This window comes from Periplaneta americana, chromosome 9 (genome assembly GCF_040183065.1).
Source record: "Periplaneta americana isolate PAMFEO1 chromosome 9, P.americana_PAMFEO1_priV1, whole genome shotgun sequence".
Taxonomy (NCBI): Eukaryota; Metazoa; Arthropoda; class Insecta; order Blattodea; family Blattidae; genus Periplaneta; species Periplaneta americana.
In genome coordinates this window covers 137615485-137639120 of record NC_091125.1, presented here as the reverse complement: position 1 = coordinate 137639120, position 23636 = coordinate 137615485, and the positions used below count along the sequence as shown (strand labels likewise).

At 38.6% G+C, this 23636-nt stretch overlaps 1 protein-coding gene across 1 annotated transcript in view; it reads right to left on the bottom strand.

Moving 5' to 3' along the window:
• D2hgdh (D-2-hydroxyglutaric acid dehydrogenase) overlaps positions 1-23426 on the bottom strand; it is a 270875-nt gene extending 247449 nt beyond the window's left edge. Inside the window, exon 1 of the mRNA XM_069835982.1 lies at positions 23102-23426. The gene's annotated coding sequence lies outside the window, so the exon portion shown is untranslated. The remainder of the gene's footprint in view (positions 1-23101) is intronic.
• Between the last annotated feature and the right edge of the window lie 210 nt (positions 23427-23636).

Sequence of the window (23636 nt, the reverse complement as noted above, 5' to 3'; positions counted from 1 at the left end):
ACGTCACTGTGTACGTTAACAGAAAACCACAATTCCAAGTCACACAGAGTTTGTGTGCACTCGATGTGGGTCTCTGGCGTTCCGTCAGCCCACGCGAGTTGTGTGGATATAAAGGGAAAAGTTGAGACGGTGTCGGGTGGAGTTCCCGGGTAGCTCAGTTGGCAGAGCGCTGGTACGTTCAACCAGAGTCCCGGGATCGATACCGGCCCCGGAACAATTTTTCCCTTGAAATTATTCAAGAGTTGCGTGATTTGTAACAATTGTGATAAATGCGTAAGAAAATGTAATTTTGTAGTTAAAGACCGAAAAAAAAAATCTGTATGAAGCAACATATTTTTAGCTTCAGAATACTAGCTAATTAAAGAAATGATACTCTTGAATAGTTCATTCTTTATCTGCAATATTCTTTTACCCTTAAAACTCAAGAATAATGGTATTTTACAAACAACTTCAAATTAGTGTAATTCTGAAAATATTGAGATTAGGGCAAATGTTTATATGACATTTTTTGGTCAGACTGTCTTCGGAAATAAACTCCGTAAGGAACGGTTAATCCTCGTGAATCACCATGTATAATATAATAATTAATAATTATTATTATTAATACCAATAAGGCATCGCTTATGACAACTAAGCCAGGAGATAATGGGATAGGGTGGCCAGTTACTGTCCCCTTCATTGCATAGTTCGCTGACTAATATAATTTCATTAATAAGACTTTAGAGGTCCACACCTGTGGAGTAACGGTCAGCGCGTCTGGCCGCGAAACCAGGTGGCCCGGGTTCGAATCCCGGTCGGGGCAAGTTACCTGGTTGAGGTTTTGTCCGGGGTTTTCCCTCAACCCAATACGAGCAAATGCTGTGTAACTTTCGGTGCTGGACCCCGGACTCATTTCACCGGCACTATCACCTTCATATCATTCAGACGCTAAATAATCTAGATGTTGATACAGCGTCGTAAAATAACCCAATAAAATAAAAATAAATAAAATAAAGACTTTAGATAACGTTGTGTTAAATTTATTATTTTCACCTTTACTAAATAGCTATGTTCTTAAACTCTTCTGTGATGTTGAAGTAGTTGTATTATTTTTCTTCGAATTCAAAAGATTTTCCGAATTTTGTATCAATATAGACGTTAGACTTGAAAGGTATCACAATCGAGAAAAAGAGACATGCTCCATACTGTCGAATCGTGGTACCGATCACAGGATTCTAGTGCTGATGTTATGAAAGCATGGAGCTCCACCTCCATCCCACCCATGCATCTTCCTGTTGTCTAAAGAATCTTCACCTCAGCACTCCGTTTGGATATTGAAAGAAATGTTATGTGCTAAGTATGAAGTAATCAATATTTAACGGTAACTGAAATTCGTTATTCTTTAAACGTTACGTTATTTTACTACATAAACATACAATCAGCATTATACATTATTTACTGTAAAAGAGTGTGAGTAAAATGTTAGAAGTTTTGTTCACATTTTCTTCAGAGGTGGATTGACAGCTTTAGGCATGTCACGCTACAAAGACTGTTAATAATTTATTTTTAAACTGAGCTTATGACTTGTAGCAGGTTAGAATTTCCTTTGTAAACAGGTCAGTGACACGGAAAACCGTGCTTTACAAGCTACAAAGACATTATTTCTTACATACCCTATGAAAACGTTGTTTCAGTGATTTAAAAAAATAGGGAGAGAGCTGAATTTGTAGACAAATTCAAGATGCAGGAGACTATAAATTGAAAAATTAAAATTAACCACTATCAAGAGTTATTGAAATAAATCACAATCTACACTACTGAAACAAAATTACGATGGACAGTATTGAAAGAAATTACAGTCCACAGTGTTGAAACAGATTACTTACTTACTTACTTACTTACTTACTTACTGGCTTTTAAGGAACCCGGAGGTTCATTGCCGCCCTCACATAAGCCCGCCATTGGTCCCTACCTGAGCAAGATTAATCCAGTCTCTATCATCATATCCCACCTCCCTCAAATCCATTTTAATATTATCCTCCCATCTACGTCTCAGCCTCCCCAAAGGTCTTTTCCCTCCGGCCTCCCAACTAACACTCTATATGCATTTCTGGATTCGCCCATACGTGCTACATGCCCTGCCCATCTCAAACGTCTGGATTTAATGTTCCTAATTATGTCAGGTGAAGAATACAATGCGTGCAGTTCTGTGTTGTGTAACTTTCTTCATTCTCCTGTAACTTCATCCCTCTTAACCCCAAACATTTTTCTAAGAACCTCATTCTCAAACACCCTTAACCTATGTTCCTCTCTCAAAGTGAGAGTCCAAGTTTCACAACCATAAAGAACAACCGGTAATATAACTCAAACAGATTACCATCTAAAATATTAAAATATGCATTACGATTCACAGCATTGAAATAGATTACGATTCACAATATTGAAATAGGTTGCGACTCACAACATTGAAATAACAGGCCTCAATATTGAAACGAATTACAATCCACAATATTGAAACAGTATGATCCACAATACATATTGAAACTAATTATATTCCACAATAATGAAGCAAAAATAAATTGAGATCCATAACATTGAAGCAAATACGACGCACAATATTGAAGCAAATTATGAACCACAATATTGAACAGTATTGAAACAGATTACGATGCAGAATATTGTAACAAATTACAATCCACAATATTGAAACAACTTAGGCCTACTATCCACATTATTGAAATAAATTACGGTCCACAATAATGAATCTTGAGTCTGATTAGTGACATATTTTATGTTACTGGTCAGCAATGAATGCAATGAAGGGGGAAAGGAACTAGCCACTGTACTCCATTATCTTTCGCTTAGTTGCCCCATGAAAGTTGCCTTATCGATGTCACTTACGAGGTTTCAACTGGTCTTCGGACTGTTGGCTAAACATACATACAATCCACCGCTGTGGAATAACGGTTAGCACGTCTGACCGTGAAACTACCGGACCGGATTTAAATCCTGGTTAGGATAAGTTCTCTGGTTGAGGTTTCTTCCGGGGCTTTCCCTTCAACCCATTAAGAGCAAATGCTGGGTAACGTTCGGCAATGGACCCTGGACTCACCTCGCTTGCATTATCACCTTCATCTTACTCAAACGCTAGAGAACCACAACAGTTGATAAAGCGTCGTAAAATACCAATTAAAAATAAATTTAAAAAGAAGCATACATACAACTTCAATGATACTTTATGTTGTTTTCATATTGTGCCTTTTTGTTTTTAATGGGCCGATTTACCATTATGGGGGATTTATTAATTCACTGTTAATACTTTCTGAGAAACCATATACATTGAGTCTAAAGAATGTTTTCTTAGAAAACCTTTCAAGAAGCAATTCAATGTATTACGATTTACGTAAGCATTCATTTAATAGCCAATAAAGATCTTTCAAAAGTCGGAATATGCGCTGTCTAATACGATAAACTTGCGAATTCTAAATGAGGCAGTAGAGCAAGTGGACAGCTTCAAATACTTGGGGTGTACTATAAGCAGTAACATGGGCTACTGTCAGGAAGTCAAAAGGAGGATAGCAATAGGCGAGGAAGCTTTTAATATAAAAAGGAGCATCTTCTGCGGACCTTTGGAGAAAGAACTAAGAAAAAGACTAGTGAAGTGCTTTGTGTGGAGTGTTACATTGTATGGAGGCAGAAATATGGACATTATGACGAATTGAAGAGAAGCGAATAGAAGCATTTGAAATGTGGATATGGAGAAGAATGGAACGTGTGAAGTGGACAGACAGAATAGAAATGAAGCTGTGTTGGAAAGAGTGGGTGAAGAAAGAATGATCAAGAAGAGGAAAAGGAATTGGTTGGGTCGCTGGCTGAGAAGAAACTACCTACTTGAATGATGCACTGGAAGGAATGGTGAACGGGAGAATAGTTCGAGGTAAAAGAAGATATCAGATGATAGACGAGATTAGGATATATGGAACATATGAGGAAACAAAGAGGAAGGTAGAAAATAGGAGACACTGGAGAAAGCTGGGTTTGCAGTGAAAGACCTGCCCTTGGGCAGAACACTACATGAATGAATGAAATATCAGTTTGTTCAAAACCGAATGCATCATTTAATATTTCGACTTATAAAAATTTAAATTGACTTTTAATCATTTCCAATACCACAGAACCATTAATAGTGCCAGATTTCAATAGTTATATACAATAAAAGTAATTTGATACAGTTATATGAACACTTTTTAATGATTGAATAAAATTAATAAAATCTGTTAAAAACCATACGTTTCGGAGGAATGCTCCTCCATCTTCAGTGGTAGTACCACGACGCTGGTGTGGATGTTCGACCGCGTAATTTAACCAGATTTCAAGGTTTTTGTTCCCTTTAGAAATAAAACAATATGCAAATCAGATAGAAAATAAGACGTGGTTACAGCCCTTAATTCTGAAATAATACCGCAACGAATTACTAACGTTCTCCAATGATGAAATTAAATTGTCATCCGTTCAGCATTGAGAAGGAACTGAACACTCGTTCGCGCTCCCCGGCATCATGGGGAAGTTGTACAAGAGGTGCAAATTTGGAACCCCGCCGCACAGGTGGTGGTCGGGGCCTGTACCCAGGGTTCACTGTACTCGAGCGAGTCCGAAGGTCTGGGCAGCTGCTCGCCTTCCAAACTCAGGAATCTGATCAGCGGGGTTGCCACATCTACGACCTCTCCAACATAATGTGGTCAAGTCGCCGCCGCAAACATAGGGGGCGCGGAGGTGAGATCGGCAGGGCAGGCTCACATTTCACATCTCAAATATTTCTCATCTTGGAAAGTATTGGCTATTTGTTTTCTTCTTCATACCGTTGGCGGAGTTAGTCTAACAGAGTTTCAGACACAGTGATTCAGGGATTACAGTACTTGTGGTTCCCGATCTGTAAGTTGGTCAGCTGTAGTATAGAATATTGTTATTTACATGTAAGCCTATTTTATATTTAATGACATTATGAAAATTCCCCTTGTTAAACATAATGACCTTTTATTCTATTTCCTTTTAGGTCTACTTCTTTCGCTTTCTTTCTTGTTACTATGTATTTTCTTAATTCGTTTCTTCACTTTCTTTCTCTTTCCAGTGTGTCATCTTTCTCTGTTCTTTCTTCTTTGTGTCCTCTTTCTTTCATTGTGTCCTCTCTCTTTTATGTTCTCCCATTGTTCTCTTTTTTCGTTCTCGTTTTCATTGCCGTCTCTTTCTTCTTCTTTCCTTTTATTCTTCATTTTCATTTTCTCTTTTATTCTTCTTTTTCGTTATCTTTCTTTGTCATCCTCTTCTTTTATTCTTAAATTTCATTGTCATCCCGTTTTCCCGCGTTTACTTTCATTGTCATCCTCTTTTTCATTCTTCCTTTCATTATTTTTTGTGCCTTTCATTCTCAATCTCTCTCTTCGTTCTTTCTTTCATTGTCATCCTGTTTTTCGTTCTTCCTTTCATTGTCATCTTCTTTTTTCGTTCTTCCTTTCATTCGCATTCTGTTTCTTCGTTCTTTCATTACTCTTTTCTCGTTGTTCCTTTCATTGTCATCCTCTTTCTTCATTCTTTCTTTCACTGTCATCTTTTTTTCTTCTTTCATTGTCCTCGTTTTTATTCTTCCTTTCATTATCTTCTTTTTTCGTTCTTCCTTTCATTGTCATCCTCTTTCTTCGTTCTTCATTTCTTTCTTTTTCTCTTTCTTCGTTTTTCCTTTCGTTCTCATCCCCTTTTTTCGTTCTTTTATTCTTTTTTGTCTTTATTTGTTCTTTCTTTCATTGTCAGCCTCTTCTTTGTTATTCCTTTCATTCTCTTCTTTTTTCGTTCTTTTCTCATTGTCACCCTATTTTTCGTTCTTCATTTCATTCTTATTCTCTTTCTTCGTTCTTTCTTTCATTGTCATTCTTCTTTTTGTTATTGCTTTCATTGCCATCTTTTTTCGTTCTCTTTTTCATTGTCATCCTACTTTTCGTTCATTTCATTTTTATTCTCTTTCTTCGTTCTTTCTTTTATTGTCATTGTCTTTTTTATTATTCCTTTCATTCTCTTCTTTTTTCGTTCTTTTTTCATTGTCACTCTATTTCTCGTTATTCATTTCATTCTTATTCTCTTTCTTCCTTCTTTCGTTGTCATTCTTCTTTTTGTTATTCCTTTCATTGTCATCCTTTTTCGTTCTCTTTTTCATTGGCATCCTATTATTCGTCTTCATTTCATTCTTATTCTCTTTCTTCGTTCTTTCTTTTATTGTCATTCTCTTTTTTGTTATTCCGTTCATTCTCATCTTATTTCGTTCTTTTTTCATTGTTACCTCTTTTTCGTCCTTCCTTTCATTGTTATCTCTTTTTCGTCCTTCCTTTCATTCTCATTCTCTTACTTCGTTCTTCCTTTCGTTGTCATCCTCTTTCTTCGTTCTTCCTTTCATACTTATTATTTTCTTCTTTCTTCCATTGTCATCCTCTTTTTCGTTCTTCCTTTCATTGTCATCGTCCTTTTTCGTTCTTCCTTTCATTGTTACCTCTTTTTCGTCCTTCCTTTCATTGTTATCTCTTTTTCGTCCTTCCTTTCATTCTCATTCTCTTACTTCGTTCTTCCTTTCGTTGTCATCTTCTTTTTTCGTTTTTCCTTTGCCATTCTCTTTCTCCGTTCTTCTTTTCATTGTCATCCTTTTTGTTCTCCATTTCATTGTCATCTTTATTTGATTCATTGGCATTTTTCTTGTTTTATATTTCATTCCCATTCTCTTTTTTCGTCCTTCCTTTCATTGTAATCCTGCTTTCTTCGTTTTTCATTTAAGTGACTTTTTTCGTTCATCTTTCATTGTCATCTTTCTCATTCTCCATTCCATTGTCATTCTCTTTTTTCGTTCTTTCATTGTAATTTTTCTCGTTCTCCGTTTCATTGTCATCCTCCTTTTCATTCTTCTTTTCATCGTCACCGTCATTTTTAGTTCTCCCTTTCATTGTCATCCTCTTTCTTCTTTCTGGCTTTCATTGTCGTCATTTTATTTTTTCACCCCCCCCCCCTTTCATTGTTGTCTTTTTCGTTCTACCTTTCATTGCCATCATTTTTTTTGTTCTCCCTTTCATTCGATAGCTCACTTCACAATGCTACATGTCAGCTGCTGGTTCCTATAGGCCTATGCTTTCTTCTCTCCCCACCACCTCCTTCTGTTATCAAGGCTTTTAACCTTAGATAAGAGAGGTGAAGAAAGAATAGTCTTGGTCTGCAGACTCTGCACTTCTGCAGTGAGAGACATAGTAAGTACAGTTCAGTGCTTGAGAAAGACGAGAGGGGTTTTCGTAAGGTGCAATATCTGAAGAGATTTCAAACGCTTCACACCGGGACGGGATTTTAAATACGAGATAGTGCATTAGATTAGAAATACGCTCTAAGCGTATATAGAATTCTGTTTCAACTTAATACCACCTAGTAGTAGGGGAGAGTCGGGTAGTATCGGACATCGTGTACTATCGGACAGTGCGTTTTTTTCATCTACAACCATATGGTAGTACCTGAATGACATGGTTACGTTTCTCTATGCGACATCACAGAAACGTAACCATGTCAATCAGGTACTATCATCGTGTGATAGATGAAAGAAACTCACTGTCCGATATTACCCGATGTCCGATACTACCCGACTCTCCCCTATATACAGTCACGTAGCTTAAGTTGTGAGGGTGCTAGAAGCAATAGACTGTGCCGGTACTATTTCGCATTGCCTGTAATGAGGCGATATTAGCGACCCTAGTGGTTAGCAACTATCTATGGATGCATATTTACTACGTATTGAGCTTCGTGACTGTATATACTAGACTGTGTTATAATATTGTATTCTGATATTGTAATGTGTGAGTAGGAGTAGTTCACATTCGTGCACATCGAATTATTTTATATTAGAATGAAATTCTCTGCGTATTACTGGTACACTCATTACAAGTGTTACGTCGTACAAAAACTGCGGATTTCTATTCTTTATATATATATATATATATATATATATATATATATAATATATATATATATATATATATATATATATATATAATCAAATGTCATAGGATACTTCATCGGCTAGTAATTTTTAAAGTTACAGTAAGGTAACGTTTTACATCCAGTCTGCTGTCGAAAAATCTGAAAGTTAGAATTTATAAAACAGTTATATTACCGGTTGTTCTGTATGGTTGTGAAACTTGCACTCTCACTTTGAGAGAGGAACAGAGATTAAGGGTGTTTGAGAATAAGGTGCTTAGGAAAATATTTGGGGCTAAGAGGGATGAAGTTACAGGAGAATGGAGAAAGTTACACAACACAGAACTGCATGCATTGTATTCTTCACCTGACATAATTAGGAACATTAAATCCAGACGTTTGAGATGGGCAGGGCATGTAGCACGTATGGGCGAATCCAGAAATGCATATAGAGTGTTAGTTGGGAGGCCGGAGGGAAAAATACCTTTAGGGAGGCCGAGACGTAGATGGGAAGATAATATTAAAATGGATTTGAGGGAGGTGGGATATGATGATAGAGAATGGATTAATTTTGCTCAGGTTAGGGACCAGTGGCGGGCTTATGTGAGGGCGGAATGAACCTGCGGGTTCCTTAAAAGCCAGTAAGTAAGTAAGTACTGTAAGGTAATGATTAGACCAATACTATGGTGCTATTTCCGAATTTATACATGAACAAGAAATAGCTCACAAATTTTGCCTGTAGCCCTATATCAGAAACAAGATTTTTTTCACGTGCCTCAAATCTACGACATGGACTTCCTAACTTCACTTCTCTCCCGGAGGAAGCCATGTCAAGATGGAATGACAGCAGATAAAACAAAATGATGTGAACTTGACTGCTGGGCTTGGTGCACAGTTCTGCTTACAGTACATTTTTCTTCAAAAGCTTTTATTGACATTGATTAAATTGAATTGAGCGTAGCCTCCTTTACTGCCCACATTAAGTATACAGCAATTAAAAACAAATCCATTCTCCGTAACAGAAGTGCATTTGTGAATATCATAGTATGACTACACAAAACTTTATTGGCCTCTACTGCTCACGTGACGCGTTATCGGCCATAAGTATATGAAGGAAATATAATTGCTTTGGGCCACTGAACCTACTACCGGTCTGTGTAACGTCATTTCTGATACATGATGTATAGTTCTCGAGACCGGCATTTAAAAAATCCTCTTATGAAACCCGATTTTCTGGTATATGTGAAGTAAGGTGTAATTGTAAGTAACAATTCATAAAGCCTGGTTTTACTTTTCAGTGTCAAAATCTAGACTTCATTTGCTTTAGTATTCCACAGAACCATATATTTGTCACAGCAATAAGTTTGTTAATTTCCTGGCTTCACTGTAGCTGATCAAAGCATCGAAGTAGGCCTACATGAAACTGTCAGCACATTCAAATAATATCTGTTATATCCTATGTATAATAGAGTGCTACGTCAGTGAATGGATACGTACTGTATTATGTACACAAGATCATTATTCGAACAATATACCTTCAGGAGAATACTTCTCTGTTGTTTTTTTTCTCTGTACTTATTCTCAGTTTTTCATGAGATGTGATGGCTGGAAATGTTTACACATTACTCCATTTCTTTTTTTTTTTTCCTTTTTTTATTACTCTGTATTCTCCATCTCCTTTCCTCATCTTTCTTTCTGTTTCCAATTTTTTTATTTGTCTTCTATCGCCCATCAATTTTCTTCATCTCGTCCTACTGTAGACAGTGGATGCGAGATGACTTATCGTTGAATGTAGGTGCACATTTACTATGTTACATTTTTTTCATTCAGACCATTGGCTGAACAGGTTTTAAACGTAAACAGACGACGTTACATGCTACTGTATCTCCGTAGTCAGAAGGAGAAGAAAAATAACATACTGTAGTACATACCTTGCAAGTTTAGTCCTCGTCATCATTGATGCAATTACCAGCGTTGCAGTAAACGACGATATATTCTCGTAAGTTGTCGAAGCTGAATTGTCTTAGCCTATCGCTAACAGTTTTTGTACCGAGAGAATTTCTGAAGAAAACCTCTAAACTGGGGATCATTCAATTTCTTTAGAGGAATATTTGTACTGAGCATCATGTTGCACGTGTCGTTAGACCCGCACAACTAAATGATGATGACGATGTAGATGGTTTCTCAGATTTCATTTCATCGCATTTCCTGTGCGATGTACTGTTGCAATGTTTCTCTATAGTCTGAGTTGTCCTGGTTTTTATTTCAATTTTACATACATTACACACGAAATTGTCTTCGTTAATACATAAAATGTCACTCTCATACTTCTTAATTATATTTCGTATCTCTGAGCGAATTTAACGTTTTGCCATTATGAATGGAGCGGCACAGCATATTCAACGCGTACTAAATACTTGAGCAGGATAACATAACTACACACACTGCGTTACAATATTACTATGAACAGATCGGGGTTCATTCGTTTTGTACGCTGCTGTACTCGCCAGGTACACAAAAGACGGACGGCGCGGCACGTGCCATATACTCTGATAACGAAACAATTTCACTTTTCCTTAAGTCATCCCAGATCCACTGTCTACTAATAGGCCTAGGTCTAACTGGAATGACCAACGGCCTTGGAAACAAAAGATTAACTCCGAAAGGGCAGCACCCAATCCTCATGAAATGCATAATGAACCATTGCACAGCGCCAAAATTACTGTGTTGTGTGCAGTAGCGTCTTTTTGAATCACCCGTTCGTAATTCTTTGAGGATGATAATAGGAATTCTGTTACTGTCACGTAAAAGCTATAGCTGAATGATTGAAGAATCTTTGTTTCCTCAAATTGCGGAGAGATCTGAAATCAACCAAGCCACGTGATTTCAACAGGATGGATCGACCAGTCACACGACTAGACAATCAGTTAATTCAGTCCATAGCTCGCGAGATCGCGATTTCTTCTTGTGCGGGTATTTGAAGAGTAAAGTGTTAAGTGATCCACTCCTACGAAACGTCGAAGAACTCAAAGTATTTCTAATGAAGTTTCTGAAATTCCTGTAATGTTGCGTTATGTAATGTGAATGGAATTGAATTTACGGGAGGGGGGCATTATGGTACAGCACTGCGACCTGTTACGATCTAATGTGCTAACTCTCAAACTAGACGCATTCCCAGACTCACACCGGCTGACTACATAAGGTTCGCTGCGTAGCTAGGTTTCGATCAGATTGCTCGGCGTTATAGGTTTTGACGGTAACAAATTTGTCAGGTTTACTATGCTGCCATCTAGTTGTTACATAAGGAGTCACGTCATTAACTCCCATTTGAATTGCATTAGCGACTGTACTGCCATCTCGTGTTCGTTTACGACGGACGGGTGGCGCTCCTGGCGGTTGTTCTCTTCAAAGTGCAACCGATTTTAACATAGGAATGAGCAATCTATATGTGATCTGGGGTTTCGAGCAAGCAACCTCCCTCGTCCCTAGGCCAGCCCCATCCGTGCGTTTCCCATCGGCGATCGGGAAATGCTATGATGGACTGGAGAAATGGTGATGGAATGATGTATGTAATGGGGAACATAGAATTTAGGCTTGAAGAATCTGCACAGTAAAACGGAGATGACCTTCAGACGTAGTATTTAGAAAATAAGAGCATTGTGAAATACAGTTAAATGCTATTATTTACTTTGAATTTACAGTAAATGTTTTCTTTTAATCAGTGCCGTAATTATGGAGGTTTTAAAATCGCCCGTTTCATTGGTTTACTTTGTATTTATTTATTTATTGATATGTATGTGACATTTATGTGCTGGATAACAGCCATTGGATACAATTAATGCAGTGAGGTTAGTTGGGGACGCTCGAGTTTTCGTCCAGACCCGGCCTTAATAGCCAACCTCACTGTATAATAAAATGAACAACTATGGTACAAATTAACTAAATAATTGAGATAATAACAACAAAATAAAGGACAAAGATTACAGTGACTAATTTACAAAAATCAATACTATTAAATTTTATGGAAAGGAGTTAATTCTTACAGAAAATATACCAATTTGTGTAGAAAGATTATACAATTCACATTAAAGAAAATTACATTGCCATGTTCTAGTAGGTTATTTTACGACGCTGTATCAACAGCTTAGGTTATTTATTGATGAAGGTGATAATGCCGGTGAAATTAGTCCGGGGTCCAACACCGAAAGTTACCCAGCATTTGCTCACATTGGGTTGAGGGAAAACCCCGGAAAAAACCTCAACCAGGTAACTTGCCCCGACCGGGAATCGAACCCGGACCACCTGGTGCCATGTTCTAATACAGGGGTCGTCAGCGCAGAGCACCCTGGGGCTAGCGTCTCTTACCCGCAGAGAACACAGTGCAGCATGGTGCACTCGTAGCTGCTAGCGGGTATGCTCTCTACCTCTTCCTGCTGCACGACGGTGCACACGGGACGGCTCCGCTTACCCGTTGCACATTTCAGCGAGTGCTGACAACCACTGTTCTAATAGTTCTATATATTGAATGTATCGAAATTGCCTACATGTAAGTTATCATTTTTAATACATATGGAGACAACAGACAAAGAATAATAATAATAATAATAATGAGGATAGCAATGGGCAAGGAAGCTTCTGATAGAAAAAGGACCATTTTCTGCGGAACGTCTGGGAAAAGAACTAAGGAAGAGACTAATGAAGTGCTTTGTATGGAGTGTGGCATTGTATGGAGCAGGAACATGGACATTACGACGAAGTGAAAATCGAATAGAAGCATTTGAAATGTGGATATGGAGTAGAATTGAACGTGTGAAGTGGATAGACAGAATAAGAAATGAAGCTGTGTTGGAAAGAGTGGGTGAAAAAAAAAAAAGAATGATGCTGAAACTGATCAGGAAGAAGAAAAGGAATTGGTTGGGTCACTAGCTGAGAAGAAACAGCCTACTGAAGGATGCACTGGAAGGAATGGTGAACGGGAATAGAGTTCGGGGTAGAAGAAGATACCAGATCATAGAAGACATTGAGATATGTGGATCATATGAGGAAACGAAGAGGAAAGCAGAAAATAGGAAGGATTGGAGAAAGCTGGGTTTGCAGTGAAAGACGTGGTCTTGGGCAGAACACTAAATGGAATAATAATAATAATAATAATAATAATAATAATAATAATAATAATAATAATGTGAGTGAGTGAGTGGTATGTTGCAGAGAAGTTGGCTGGCCAGAACTTGGTTAACTCGGTTACGTACCTGGACTTCCCAACTTTTTAATGGCTTTTTCCTCCCCCGAGGTCTTCAACTTTGTGTTTTGGATGTGCTGGCTTGTCTGTTGTTGGGTCGCTGTGAAGATTTCTGGTTAGATGACTCGCTGTCGCGTCTGAATTCACGTGGTAGAGGTGCGCAACACACTGCCCGCAGGCCACGTCCGTTCCGCCCAAAACAGCTAATCATAGCCCACTGCTGCTTAATGAAAGTTCCGTCGGACCCATATTCTTTAAAATTGGACGAGATTCGGCAGGATAGAGAAATACAACTTAAGTGTAGTCATAAACTTGTTGGCTAAGGGTTGTGCGGTAGGCTATCTCACCCTTATAAAATATAGCGGAGCAAACCGCGAAAAGATGGAATGATAGCAAATAAAACAAAATGTTGTGAACTTTCAGTGCTACGAAAACAAATTACCTACCGGTTACACAATTCACAAGATTACTGCAGATAACCTACTACATTTACGAGTATTATGAATTGCAAGGAAACAAAATAATAAGAGGCTACTCTTTGCTTTATTAATTAATATTTAGAGTTAGCGAAACTCTAAATTAGGGGTGATCAAGGTTTGTAGGAAACAGAATGTCTGTAACCAAACTTCAGAGTTCGATGTAAGCTGGCTACACTGATTACACAAATGAAAGATTGAACTGTCGAAAAGTCCACATCTTTGGAGTAACGGTCAGCGCGTCTGGCCTCGAAACCAGGTGGCCCGGGTTCGATTCACGGTCGGGGCAAGTTACCTGGTTGAGGTTTTTTCCGGGGTTTTCCCTCAACCCAATATGAGCAAATGCTGGGTAACTTTCGGTGCTGGATCCCGGACTCATTTCACCGGCATTATCATCTTCATCTCATTCAGACGCTAAATAACCTAAGATGTTGATAAAGCGTCGTAAAATAACCTACTAAAAAAACCTGTTGAAAAGAATGTTTCCGGGCATGGGTTCCTATATCAAATTTGTTAATAATAAAGTCACAGAATCACCCGGTACAGACAATACAGAAAATAAAAACGATGACACAACTAAGTGAGACCCGAGTGTTAATGAAAGAAATAGAGAGTACTTCAATACACAATAGGATTCTGAATTGATATTGTCGAGCAGTTAAATGTATGGGGGTATTACAAAGCATCTAACATAGTTGAAATTAATGCGAGGGTCATACTGAAAGTCATGAGCAACCCATTATTATAAATCTTAATTTTTATTTTTTAGACAAACCAGGTACATCATCTTAATCTACAGACTTTTCTATCACTTTTCAACATAGTCTCCATTTCTTTACACACATTTTCCCCGTCGTTCTGTAAGTTTGAGAATTCCCTTGCTGTAGAAGTCCGTTTCATCTTCCCGAAGACACTGGCGCACTGCTTTCCGGATGTCCTCCAGCGTCTCGTAGCGTTGGCCTCGCAGCTGCTCCTTTACAGAACTGAAAAGAGGGTGCCAAGTCGGGACTGTAGGGAGTTTGCGGAAGTTTTTTCCACCCAAATGTTCTAATTTTCTCAACAGTGACACGATCAGTGTGAGGCCACGCGTTATCGTGTTGCAGGATGATCTTCTTTCCAGGGCGTTTCTAGCGCAATGCATGACGAAGCTTCAAAATTGTCTGAATATAGCGGACACCCTTTATGGTCTGTTCAGGTTCAAGAAATCCAACCAAAATGTATACAAGAACTCATCAACTCTTTCCTTGTTGCGTTCCGTGGATGCAGTTCGAGGGAGACCGCTACGAGGCTCATCTTGGATGCTCGTGTTCCCATCTTCGAAATGTTTCACCCATCTCCTAACACTGCTGGCGCCCATGCACACATCTCCGTATGCACGCTGAAGTCTGAGATAAATTTCAGCAGCGTATTTTTCTTCTTTAACAAGGAATTTAATGACATCACGCTGTCGAAACGAACCATCGTTGTCGACCATTTTGCAAACATTGCCTGTAGTCACATAATAGAAGTTAATGACGTCACAATATGTCAATACATAGTGTAAAATCTGTAGATTATGATCATATAATTGTTTTTTGTTACATTATTGAAATTGAAATTATAGCAATGTGTTGCTCATGACTTTCAGTACGACCCTCTGTATAATTTCCAAGCAAATTCAATTATGATGAATTCATAAGCTATAGATTGCGTGAAGAACGAAATTTAATTATTCCGTGCTAAAACAATTATAGCTTTCATTGTTATAATATAACATCTAAGGTTTCAAAATAAGTTTGTTAGATATATGGCTTGTTTGTTACAGTAGAGTTCAAAATTTAAGAAATTGTTTTAAATTTTCGAACAAGAATTAGTTTGTTGCAATTGTTATTATGAATGTAGTACAAACTTCACTGCCGGATTAAGAAGATTTCGGACAAAGATTTAATACATCTAAGAGACGACCCTTGTACCATACTTTCTTACTGTGCATTAATTCAGAAGTTTGAAGAAACTGATTCAGCTTATGATAAAATAAAATCGGGAATACCAAGAATTAGTGATATTCAGGATACAGAGACTCTTCATGAAAGCCAACTAGAGAAAACCAGTTAATATTAGTCAGCAGTGTTAACGTGTTAAGCAAACGCTTTCAAATGTTATACAGAACTGTTCGGAAACATTTATGCAAACTTATGAGCTTTCTTCGATACTGGGCCCCGGAACAATTTATTCCAATTCAGCTATACGTGAAAACTAGATTTATGTGATACACGTCACTGTTCGTTAACAGGAAACAATAAATATAAGTCACACAGAAAGTGTGCACTCAATACTAGGTCTTTGACGTCTTGTCAACTCACTTAAGGTACCGTAAAGTGGGGTGACTTTGAACGCCGAGGTGACTTTGAACAGTAATTTAGCGCCTTCCTAAATTAAATGCTGTACCCAATTGCGAAAAAACTGAACTAATTTATTGACAACTTAAACAGTTTTTTCGCAATTGGGTACAGCATTTAATTTAGAAAGGCGCTAAATTACTGTTCAAAGTCACCTCAGCGTTCAAAGTCACCCCACTTTGCGGTATGTGGATATAAAGCAAATAATTGAGCCGGGGTCTGGTAGAATTTCTGAATAGCTCAGTCGGTAGAGCGCTCAAAGATCCCGGGTTCGACACCCGACCCCGGTACAAATTTTTCCTTGAAATTATTCAAGTCAGCTTCACATACCTGAAAGCAGATTTGGATATAAATATGAAATTGACAATATTCTGAAACATAATTTTCATTCTTATCATCTTCATTTACACAAGAACTATCCAAGTTTAACATGATAATATGTTAATGTCGGTTCTGTACTTTTCCAGACACTCGTCTTGGCTATTACCTTACTTTTAAGTCTGCGATTCATCGTAGATAACCCCTGTAATCTAACAGTAAATTACATTTATCACACTTTTACTTTTGACAACTAGTCATTATCATAATATGAAAATATATATAAAATATAAGACTCGATTTTATTCTTATTATATAGGCCTTATTATATGCTTATGACTTTCTCTTCCCATTTGTTCTTCGTCACATAAATGTTTCTTAATTCATTCAAGTTTCTTTCTCTTACTTATTTACTTTCAAATGGCTTTTAAGGAACCCGCAGGTTCATTGCCCCCTCACATTGCCGCCTTATCCTGTGCAAGATTAATCCAGTCTCTATCATCATATTCCACCTCCCTCATATCCGTTTTAATATTATCCTTCCATCTACGTCTCGGCCTCCCAACAAACACTGTATATGCATTTCTGAATTCGCCCATACGTGCTACATGCCCTGTCCATCTCAAACGTCTGGATTTAATGTTTCTAATTATGTCAGGTGAAGAATACAATGCGTGCAGTTCTGCGTTGTGTAACTTTCTCCATTTTCCTGTAACTTCATCCCTTTTAGCCCCAAATCTTTCCTAAGAACCTTATTCTCAAACATCCTTAATGTCTGTTCTTTCTCTTACGTAATTTATTATAAACTACTATGATACTGATATTTAGTTCTAAAATTGATTTTTCAATAAATAATTTCCTTATCCTAACATTTTCTGGACCATATATGCATAGCGCCCCCTTTCTGTCTACAGAATGAACATTTATCCTTCTCAAAGTTTCCCTTTCTCTTTCTTATTCTCTAAGTTTCTAACCGCCACCATGCTAAACCCATCCGTTCTTCTCTGGAGTTAACTGTAACATAGATATTCTTCTGCAAATCTGGCTTTCAGGTAGTAGCTCCCTGTGAAGCAGGTTTGAATAATTTTCAGGAAAAATTGTTCCGGGGCCGGTATCGATCCCGGGACCCTTCGCTTAGCGCGCGAACGCTCTACCCACTGAGCTACCCCAGGAAAAAATAGATATTCTTCTTCTCCTCGTAAGATTTTGATTTATCTGTTATCAATTAATGACCGTAATTTGATTAAATTACTGTACAGTTCATGTCTATCTCAATGTTTCTCTCATTCATTTATTTTACATATTATATTTACATTTAGTAATCCGATTTATTGGCATACCCAGTTTAGGCTTAATCTGCTCAATGTATTCTAATTCTTTTAGCCAATTAGATTTTATTTTTACAATTTTTCGTACGCAAACACTTCTGTAGAAGTCAGTAAGTTGCAGTTCACTCATCTGCTATCACAAACGTGACAGTCCTTCGTATCTCAGAATAAATCCTTTCTCTGGTCACTGCAGTTTACTGTCGTTCGTAGGTTTCATGAGTTAACGAAGCGAAGAATACGAAAGTGAGTATTATGAATCAATAAAAAGGCAGTATATTCGAGGATTTATTTCATCCAATGTTGCCGCACATTTGACAGTACTGCATGTTATCCATTATAGTCCTGCTATGGTTATTGCATTTTGAAAATGATGTAGTATTTTAGTTAAATTTTATTATTTTTTACTATTTTAATATTTTAAATATTGACACATTGTTTTTTATATTATCACATTGACGAGGCCTCTTGTATTCTTGTGCCTTCAGGCAAATAAAGAATATGAATGAATAAAGAATATGAATCACTGTCGTTCGTGGATTTCATTACTATAAGAAGACGAGCATTATGAATCAATAGTTGAGAGTGTGTCCGAGGATTTATTTTGTCCATCGTCGTCAATTAGCAATCTTGATTATCTCCCACTACAATTCAGCGTCTGTGTCTGACAGTGCTAATCTTCCACCCAGTGGTCGATTCTCGGCCAGGTCATGATGGAATTTGTTACGAATAAAATTGACGTTGTTGGGGAGTTTTCCCCAGGAACTCCCGTTTCCCTATTTAATCCACTAATACTCTCAACCTCTCCCTCATTTCATCTGTCTCCTGCAGTAGTTAAGCATAGCATGGGTTAAAGTCTTGCGGGTAGCACGGGTCTTCTGTCTCTGATGCTGATATGAGATTTAAGGGTTTGGAACTCTGGGCCATATCAGGTACACCTACTAGCCTAGGAATGGCACATGGCTCTGTCCGGGCTGATAGCCCATGTGTCAGTATCGGATTCATGAATGCTATCCAGACCACCCTCGAACACTGGATCAATGAGTGTCATACGTGGATGAATCCTGTCCCTCTAATGTTCTCCAACCTGAAGATTAACCGTGAAAGGAATGTGCTTACTATTGCGTCATCTATTGGAGCGAAATAGATAGATAATATTACCGTTATAACGTCAGTTTAAAAAACATGCGCTCTCCTGCATATGTTATTTCGTGTATGGAGAGATTAAAAGACCAGGAGATAAACCGTGATCTAATTTTGTAACTAGTGTAGTATAAGTATGTGTGTATCAGTGTTATCGTTTGTGCTTTGAGAGTTAGCCAATGGAAGTGCATGTACCCACGTGTGTGACCTTATGACATCAACATTCATTCGCAGCATTACACCGCTGCGTCTCATTTCCCTGAGACTTTCTCCTGGTTGGAGTACAGTAAAGACCTAGCCTCCCAATATAATCGTTTTCTGATTATTGCGTTTCACTGTCGATCTTGGATTACTAGAGTGGCGAAGTGGAAAATCTGAAGACGAGCACCAAAGGTCAAATGGTTGCAATGTATCTGGAAAGCGGGCAGGCCTTCGAGATATAAAAAATCGACAGGTCCATTGCTTTGCATAGCTTTACTATACTGTGTATCTCTACATAGAATTACGTGTGGGAGCGATCACCTATCGAGAGATGCATTGCATTATTATGCTGCATAGCTTTACCTAGAACGTGTGGGCGCGATCACCTGTCGACAGGTACTTAGCTTCACTATGTTTCATTTCTTTACGCGCGTGTGTATGTGTGTGTGCGCGCGCGTGTGCGTGTGCGATAAATGAAAGGAGGAGGGGAATACAAGGAAAACAAGAAGAAGTTAGAGAGAGCGAGGGAAAGACAAGGAGGACGAGGGAGAGACAGGGAGAACAAGGGGAAGACAAGGAGAACGAGGGGAGGACTAGGAGAATGAGAAGACAAGAAGAATGAGGGGAAGACAAGTAGAAATGGAAGAATAAAACTAACACAAAGATGAAAAGGAGAATAGGAGAACACAAGGAGAGTGAGAGAAGGGATTGGATGTTAATGTGATGGTCAATTCCCAATTCATATCTAGTGAGGAGGAACGTAGTTTTACATAAAAATTCGCCATATAATGAGTAGGCCTACGTTTGAATCATCAGAAGTACCGAGAAACGAATTTAAAAGCTACGTTAATCTCTGTGTATTTGCTATTGAGATTAGTTTTATCCCTTTGGATAAATCCTCGCCCGCAGCAGTAAAGACAAGTAGTAAAGAAAAGCGGCGCTCGATGTGAAAGTTATTATTGTCGGTTCTCATAAAATCCATCAAACCTATAAAGTAGGAACGCAGCAGTAATTCTCTTAGGCTTTTATATCTTTGCCGGACCGCACAGTGTGTTGCGATAAGAGGTGGGATGTTCGGTGCAACATGGACATTTTCTGTTGATTAACATTCTACAGATAGCCTAGGCACTTATTAGTAACAAGAGGAAAAAGAAAGTTACACGAAAACGTTGTGGCTTGCATCAAGTACTAGATTTCGTTTTTGTTACGAAGAAAAACTAGAGTTCAACTTCATTTCTGCCGATCTGTCAGATAAAAACATATCTATTGTTTGTTACTCACAAGATGAAGAGCGGGAGGTGAGACGGTAGAGAGGGAAGAATGTTATAAGATGAATGCTTACATTATGTGACGCATTAGCGATATATACTATTCATTAGAAAGTAGCCTATGTGGACCGTCAGTTTCTTGTCATTGCTCTTGTGCTTGGGAAGTCAGAAGTTACGTTATTAATTACAATTCGTACTAGATTAAGCAATAATTATTATTAATAGTTACTTTGTCAAAATAATTCGTAGCTTTTAATTTCCATGCACATACTGTACTCCAACCAGGAGAAAGTCTCAAGGGAATGAGATGCAGCAGGGTCAATGTATATAGCAGCGGGGTAATGAATGTTGATGTCATAAGATAAGGTCACACACGTGGGTACACGCATGTCCATTGACTAACTCTCATAGCACAAACGATAACACTGATACACACATATTTATACTACTCTAGTTACAAAATTAGATCACGGTTAATCTCCAGGGGCCGTATTCATAGCGCGGGCTTCCGGTGGATGATCAGCGTTTTTCGTATTCATAAACCAGTGTTAGCGATAGGATATGATTTGAATTTTGTACAAGTAACCAGTGGATAGCCGGGGCTAGCTTAGTACGCTCGTCGCGCGTGCTGCGAAATGTCTATGAATACGGCCCCAGGTCTTTTAATCCCTCCATACAGGAAATAACATATGCAGGAGAGCGTATGTTTTTTCAGCTGATGTTATAACGGTAATGTTATCTACTTCGCTCCAATAGATGACGCAATAGTAAGCACATTTCTTTTCTCGGTTAATCTCCTGGTTGGAGAACAGTATTGTTACTAATGTTTTCGACATGAGTAATAACCTGGCTACTGGGATGCTTATGTGAGTGATGTTTATAATAATCAGCAACCACAGTCAAGGTCACATTCCTTCCGCTCGTCTTCCCCTGAGTAACCGTCAAAGTCAAGGGAAGATTTCACAATTATTTAGAGTCGAAACTCCCTTTGAAAGTACTTGACTAAATATTGCGGACAAAAAATAAGTACTGTACAAAAATATAGTTGTCGTTAGCAATTATTGGGACCGCTGCTGGCGTAGCTTAAACTTAGGGCAGAGAGGGTATACCTTATTTTATTTCAAGAAGTGCAGTTCGGTGTTCAAATAAGCCACCGAACTGCACTCCTTGAAATAAACTAAGGTATACACGGTACCCGCTCTGCTTAGGGGTTAGCGAGCTCGATTCGTGACTGCGCTGAGGCGTGGGTTTGAATCCTGTTCGGACTTACTCTGACTTTTCCTCAACCAATGAGACTGATGTATCTTCGGATACATATTGCCAAATACCATCTCAATGTTATGAATTCCATCGATGCCAGATGACGTCACAGTTTGATACGTCGTTAAATACCGTATTAAAAATTTGCAACTGTAAGGCAAAAAATGGGTTTCAAATATATTGTCAAATAATCTGTTTTACTAGTACTTGAGTAAACTTTTTATATCACTTGCGAAGGCAAGCAAGATCATGACAGTAAGGGCAGTTTAAGAGTTTACGAATCCACTGTTAGTTATCTACTTGCAGGTGACATATACTGAAAAAGTATATTGATGCTGCTTTTTCTTTTAGCGGTAAAGGAGTTAGCAACAGTGGCATCCACGTGGAGCTGACGAATACATGCCATTTGGAAATTCTGAAAGATTATTGGCAAAGAACTGTTGTCGCTTTCTTTTAATCTGTGGGGAAAAAATAGCGTAGTATTACCTAACATAGTCTTAACAATGTAGTAATTAAATATAAAAGGAAAAAAAGGGATCACTTTGATGCCGCTTGTATAATAAATGAACGCGGCTATTATGCATGAGCGAAATAGTAATTTTAATTCCATTGTTGCTACATCATTGCAGACTCTATTGTTGAGAACGGCACGTCAAGTAAAGAATAATTACGGTACTATAGCCGCGTCGCTGTTATTTCCGGCGTGACCCCCCCCTTCTTTGTTTACGTCTTAAGCTGGCCGCGTTGTTGCACATTCGATATATCTGCTTGCCGCCGAACAGGGGAGTCCAGAGTGTCACAGAAAACCGTGATTTTAAACGGCTAGGCCTATATCGTCTCTGTCGGTAGTAGTGTGTACATAAAAATGGTGACACTAGAAAGAGCAACTAAAAATTTTTATAGTGTATACCTCACAAACAACTCAATGTGCAGCCCCCGTTTCACACAGCAGACATCAGTGCTATTTTCATTCACGCCACACGCACTCCAACATATCTAGTGAAATGAACTCCGTGGTATCGTAGGTATGATGTCGCAGCGGCGGTGAAGATACATACATATATTTTATGTAACCTCATAAGAAGATGTTACAAACATTCAAGTCGGGGGACCTCGGCGGCTACATGCAAAAGACGTTGTCTTGGTCTTCAGAGCGCCAAATCTTACTTCCTGCCAGTTGTTTGCTAAGATGGTTACGAACATTTCCTACAATGTAATAAAGCAAAAGTAACAAAAGACTGTTTTGCCGGCAACTAGACATACCGCAAAATTCAAAATAAGGAATTCTTTGAATCTTCCTTTCTTATGACGCCAGTATAAAGTTCGTAATGTACACCTGGCAGCAGTGGAAATGTATAGCATCATCAGCAGCCAATGACAAGACGCGCACGGTTAAATGTAGCCGAACTGCAACGTGATTGGCTGCTGGAAATAACAGCGACATGGCTTGTAATACGTTTTCTTAAGAATTAAAAACAATGCGTAACTGGATCTATTGTATACTTGGTATGATTGTACTTACCGCCGCGCCGCGCCGGTACTGCAACTGAAGAGTGGCCTGTTGGTGCTGGGAGCGAGCAGGGTGACTCGCGACTGACTGCCGGAGGCAGGAGGCAGGGTTCAGAGTTCGCAGGACCCAATCACTCCCCGCCACGTGAGTCAGTAATCGATTCCCATGGCTGCGTGCTTCCCAGAGAATTCGTGTCCTTGCTATCGTATTAATATGCCGAATGCTGGCCACGAAATGGGATGTGTGGGAACGTCGGAGGTTACTTCGATGTGCAGGATTAGCTATCGTCAGCGTTGCCAACCTCTGAATAATTATCCTAGATATCAGAACTTTTTCTTCTCGCACAAGAAGTCTCTCTTTTCCGGGTTATAAGTAATGCTGTATTTGCACTATAGCGGGTGGCTCTCTTTTGCACCCCTGATAACGTTTTATACATAATACAGTACATTCCTTCATTCGTTCACAGTTTTCTGACCAAGGGCAAATCTTTCATTGCAAACCCAGCATTCTCCAATCATTCCTGTTTTTGCCTTCTTCTTTGTCTCCT